Consider the following 6,000-nt stretch of genomic DNA (forward strand, 5'->3'; position numbering starts at 1 on the left):
ATCAAATAACAACAGCAGCACATTAAGGTGTAATGTTTACTCACACCAGCAAGAGTTAGAGGATCTAAAAGCAGTTTTATTATTTATAAAGGATAATTAAAGCATTATCTAACCAAACACGCAGCCTAAATAGGAAAAGACCTGACAAAGGACAAGGAAAACATGAAGGATAAAGACACAAGGGTAAATGCGATAACAAGACAAGAAGCAATGGTATCAATGGAAAGGTATCCAGAGAAGAAGACATAAACAGTAGTTTTTCTTTTCAAAATCTTTAAATAAATGTTTAGAAGTTGAAAAGTCAAAGTCACCACAGTTTTCCATCAAGTTACTGTATAATTGAACATTTCTTTACAGAACAATGGCGCATAAAATGCTTTGCAATGTCTACATATAACCCAACCCGTATAAGAATGATATCTAATCATATTTGACCACTTTATGAGATTTTTCAGAAAATCACACAGCTCACAGAAATTTCCACTTCATTCCAATGGGATGTACTGTACTGTGAAGCTTGTCTGACTTACAACAGTAACCAAGGTGGTGAAGAATAGCAATAAAGCTTGCCAGAAAAGACTAAACAACATTTCCTCCTCCATTCTCTGTGGCAGCTTGAGAATGATAAAATACACAGAGCACATAATTTGCTCTTCATTATTTTGCATTAGCGCTAAAAAAGCTTCCTGTCTTTGCCTCTAAGTGAAAAAGCGAGAGACGAACATGAAATTGTCCAGCGAGTCAATTTTATTCCAACCATAATCAGTTGAATGCACATCATGTCATTATTATGATTTCCAAACTCATAACTTCCCAGGAAAGCTTGAATGCAGCACATCACGAAACAAGACACACCTGAGAACCACAACCTAGTCAAGAAAATCGAAACAGAACTTCAATACACAAAACCATTTCATTAGGCATTTTCCCTTCCCAAACTGAAGGCTAAAACACTAATCTAACACTGAAGCAGTGTTACAGTATTGTCAGTTCTTCAATGAAAGTCTTTGGAGGAGGGTAGTCTGCATGCCTCCATTTCCAATTTCCATCCATCAAAACAATATGCTAGAAAGGGCACGAGGCAGCACAGCAGGAAACACCAGCACGTTTTGCATTTTTGTCTCCATCTGTATGCAAATGCTTCCATTATTGCTTGATTTGTAAGACCAAGGGCAGCAACACATTTCATCAAATGCTACATTTCCCCACCTACTGATGCTGTGCTCTGAATAAAGCACAAGTCCCGAGAAACACAGCGGAGAGCAACAGAATCAGTGTTCTGCAAAACAATGACACTAATTTACAATCAACAAGAACCAATAACATTTCAGGGTATATACAAAGTCATGAGGACATGCAGTATAAGAGAAATAAAGGAACATACTTTGATTTTGGCCTGTGATGTGCCCCTTAAAAAACAGGCACATAAAAAATGTGCAGCAATAATACAAAAATCTGAAAAACTTGTGAGTGTTTATATGCGGTTTCATGAAATATCAGCAAATCATCCAGTGTTTCTGTGATGTCCAACTCCAAAAATGACTCTTATAAGATCTAAAAGAGTCTAAAAGATTCACAAAGCAGTAGGGCTGCCCTCGACTAAAGTTTTTTCTGGTCGACTAGTAGTCGTTCATTTTAAGCATTAGTCAACTAGTAGTCGCACTTTTATTAATAAACCATATAAATCATAATAATGACCCTTTAATTGCCTATAGCCTAATAAGCGCTCAAGGCTTGCCACAGCGCAAAAAAAGGCTTGCCACAGCGCACCGGCAAATATAATAATTATGAATGTGTTAGGGAAAAACAGCAAGTACACTGCATTAACGTTTTAATAACTTATTGTTACACTAGTGCTTTCTGTTTTCGGTTTAAGAGATCTCATTTCGGTTTAAGTCATCTCCACAGTATGCACCTGTATGCATGTTTCATACGGATTACATAATCTTAGAATATTTGTTTTCTATTTGAATTGGTTCATTTAAAAGTTTCACTCTCTATAGATATATTTTTCATGTCTGTAATAAGGCAAGAATACACAGAGTTTCGTAGTGACGCGCTCAAGTTCACAGACCGAGACGGCAGAAAGCGCATCCTGTTTGCTTTAATTATTTAACAAAAGCGCAACATTTCGTTGTTATTCTGAGTGCAAACATAGAGTCTTTACGGATACAAAAGATGCATTACTCTTATCTGTATGACCAAAAATTACGAAGTATTTTAAGAGCAAATGATCGCACCGGCGCCTCCATCTGTCATGCAGTAGCCCAAGCGCGCTACTGTTCAGCTTCCACACTCCGCACAAACACGTGAACTGCGCACTTTTTTCTAGGCTAACATTAGATTGAGCTGCCATGTAAAGTTGCTACTACATACATATTTCAGATGATAAGCCATATTTGAGGTCGATGAATGTTAGGTGAGCATATGGTCGTCCTGCCCGATGTACTATATTACCACATAGACCAGCCGTTAACGATTTGTCCGTCACGGACTGGGTGATTTCGCCACTTCGTGTGGAATTTTTTTTTTTTGCGACTAAACAACTAATGAAATTTTGTTCGACAAAGCCTCTTCTCGTCGACTAATGGTTAGTCGACTATTAGGGAGCAGCCCTACAAAGCAGTCGCAAATGGTTTGAATCAAAGTTCACAACTTCTACTGTTCACAATCAACTCCCTTACTGGTTCATTTTTCAGTTATTCCGTATTAAAATTAACCAGGAACTTCACTGTAATGTATACTTCACATTTGTGAGACTTCAATAGCATGACATGTTGGAACCATAATCAACACGTTTTTCTGTTTTTGCTCTAAACAGGCATACATAATTTTACAAAACTAGATCAATACTTACATGGCGCAAATACAATCAGAGTCAGTAATGTGACAACAACAATTTTGAATATGTTTATACTAAATGCATCAATAAATAATATCTTAGTCTGTACTAAAATTTCCCTTAACTACAAGAATATTTAAATAAATTGGTGACTTAATCGACAAAAAAATGCACGTCTCTGCGACCCTCCCCGTCCCATCCAACAAGACTGTGATTTTTCTTTGCACAGAAATCAAGATAGAGATAATCCCTTCAAGATTAGGAAGAAAAGTCAGTTGATACCCGTGTTGATAGACAACAGAAGACTGCTTTCACAAAGAGCCTCCTCGGTCAGACCCCGCCCTACGCTGCCTCCAGTAAACCGCTACAGGTCTCCATCTCTGCCCTTTTCTTGCACCACTCAGACAGTCCTTTCAAAAAACCACAATGCTAAAAGAACGTATTTTCCCTGCACATATCATTATGAAATATTTGTGTAAGTAATGAGGATGAATACATAATGAGGAGCGAGGTGTTTGGGCTCCTTCCTCCACCTCATCACATCTTCAAAGACATTTCCCATGATACTGCACTCCTCCACCAGCCCCACCACTAACACAGAGCCTCTGAGCATAGATTAGCATGTGCCGCCCTTCCCCCACAGCTCTTACTGCATCCACACATCTTATTATATGGCACAAGGCCAGGCATGTCACTTTTAAATGACACTTTTGTCATGAATACAGAAAGCTGTTAAAAACAGACAACAGTGTTATCCAGGGTTGTACGTTATTCAGAACTGAACTGAGAATATTTTTTTAAGTTCCAATTCAGCAGCCTAGTTTGAATTAAGGTAGCAAACTGAATGCAGAATTGCAATTTAAATTTATGGAAGTAGAATTGAAATGCACTGAAATTCATATAATTTCAACAAGTGTAATTTATAACCAGGAAAGAGAGGACTGTCAAGATGAACTTTGAATGACTGTTTGACAAAGTCTTGTATGAAGTTTGACAGACAGATAAAAATTGGTTTTAAATGTCACCTTTAGAAATTTGCATTCGATTTATACTGCTGTTCAACTATTTATTTATTTATTTATTTTGAATGAAACTGAAACAATGATACATTAAATTTATCAAAAGTGACAGTATCAAAAGTATAGTAAATAAAATATATGCTGTTCTTTTAAACTTTCAATTCACCAAAGAAGGGATCATGGGGTCCAAAAAAATACTAAGCAGCACAACTGTTTTCAACATTAATAATAAGAAGAACTGTTTCTTGAGCACCAAATCAGCATACTAGAAATATTTCTGAAAGAAAGACTGAAGACTGGAGTAATGGCTGCTGAAAATTCAGCTTTATCATCACAGGAATAAATTAAATTGTAATTTTTATTTTATTTTTTTTTGTAAAATATATTTCACAATATCAATGTTTTTACTGGATTTCTGATTAAATAAATGCAGCTTTGGTGAGCATGCGAGACTAAAACAACAACAACAAAAATACCTACCCCAAACTTTTGATGGAATGAGTATACGTATATAAATGAATGCAATATGTGCTTTTCTATTTTAATTTTCACATAATTTCTCTCAAATCAGTTGGTTCCACTTCCTGTAATTCAAATTAAAATTCTGACTTAAATTCTGAACTTCTTGAGAGCTGTTGCCAATTATGAATTTTGCCCAACCCAGTTTATCAGTTTGAGAATATATGAAGACAAACCAAATCTGCACAATATTTTGTATTAAGCACTGCAAATTTCCACAGAAAGTCATAACATTTTATTATGTTGAAATCCATTCCTTCAAAATCAGTGCAGGAAAAGCTAAAAAAAAAAAGTCTAGGCCTGAACATAACGCACAAAACAAGGGAGACATCCATCTGGTGTGATTGCTGTTTGTGCAGAGAGCATTCTCATTTTAAGAGACACTTACCGATTGTTGTGGGGTGAAGGAGATCTCTCAGGCACAAAACTAGAAGAGAAAAACAAAGAGATGAATAAGAACATCACAGAATCTGTCCTCACCTGCTAAAGAACGTTTAACATTTTGTTGATGAAATATATGATTAATATTGTGTCTAATGGGAGAACCTCAACTTCAGTGATCTTATAAAGACAAATGACAACACATACACATACACAACCTACTAGCAGGGTCATCTATGATTTTTAGTAAAGCCACATCAATGAGTGATAAAAGTGAGTTTGACTGACACATGTCTATGACATCTAGCGTTTAAAGGGAAACAGGAAGCTAGTTTTCTTCGGCATGTCACACACTTTGACTCTGTTTGGAGCCGAGAGTTGATTTGCGTGCCATGATTACTGAGCACCAGCTCACAAAGAGGCTGATTCAATCAACAGTGCCACTGCTCTGGCACAGTCTAAGGAGGGAGGAGGAGAAACAGGGACGTCCCAGCCGAGACAAGTGATGCAGAGCAGTCTTTCCGTCTTTCCTCTCCTCCTGACACTGTCACTTGTTCTCCTGTGGGGGTGCTTCTACACGAGCAGATGTTTGCCATTAGATAAGACTGATAACACCACACATGTCCCCCACAGACTTGGGTGACTTTGGCAGTAATTTGTACACCTAATTGTAGAAGTGTCCTATAAATTTGTCCATTTCCTAAGGGACATGTGTCTTCCAGACGGGCCGAGACAAACAAAAATCAAATCTGATGTGAAGTGACACCGTCACACCCTATTTTCTGCACCTGCCCCGAAACACAATGAGGAGAAAATTCCCATCAGCTATAATCGACTGAAAAAGACGACAACATCTTTATTTAACCAGGAGAGAGCTCCCAAGGAAATAAAGGCTTTGAGGCTTATGACTAATGATTAATATAGCATCAACTGTACAGGGAAATAGGAAAATGAATGACGAGGACGTTGTTTGCACAGTTGCACATCTTTTTGACATCTTGCTGGCAGATGCTGCTCTTTCAAATGCAGTTCAACAGCAACTGGTAAATCCACAGTGATAAGTCGAGTAAGAGGATTCAGCTCTATGGACAGATGGAAAGACTGAGAGGAAGAACAGAACAGGTGCATGGAACTAATCAACAATCAAAAACCATAGAAACTATAAGGGAACACAGGTAAACGAGAACACAGAGCAACTGAACCAAAACAGAACAGAAACACACACACACACAAATACAG

The 6,000-nt window shown here is 37.5% G+C and overlaps 1 protein-coding gene across 6 annotated transcripts in view; it reads right to left on the reverse strand.

The window, feature by feature from the left end:
• The window catches only part of LOC107750488 (amyloid beta A4 precursor protein-binding family A member 2-like), an 87,476-nt gene that overhangs the window by 50,702 nt on the left and 30,774 nt on the right, over positions 1–6,000 (reverse strand). For all 6 annotated transcript variants that reach the window (XM_016565872.1, XM_016565868.1, XM_016565871.1 and 3 more), the window contains exon 2: positions 4,769–4,807. The gene's annotated coding sequence lies outside the window, so the exon portion shown is untranslated. The remainder of the gene's footprint in view (positions 1–4,768; positions 4,808–6,000) is intronic.

Source organism: Sinocyclocheilus rhinocerous, unplaced genomic scaffold (assembly GCF_001515625.1).
Source record: "Sinocyclocheilus rhinocerous isolate Xijiao unplaced genomic scaffold, SAMN03320098_v1.1 scaffold19, whole genome shotgun sequence".
Lineage (NCBI taxonomy): Eukaryota > Metazoa > Chordata > Actinopteri > Cypriniformes > Cyprinidae > Sinocyclocheilus > Sinocyclocheilus rhinocerous.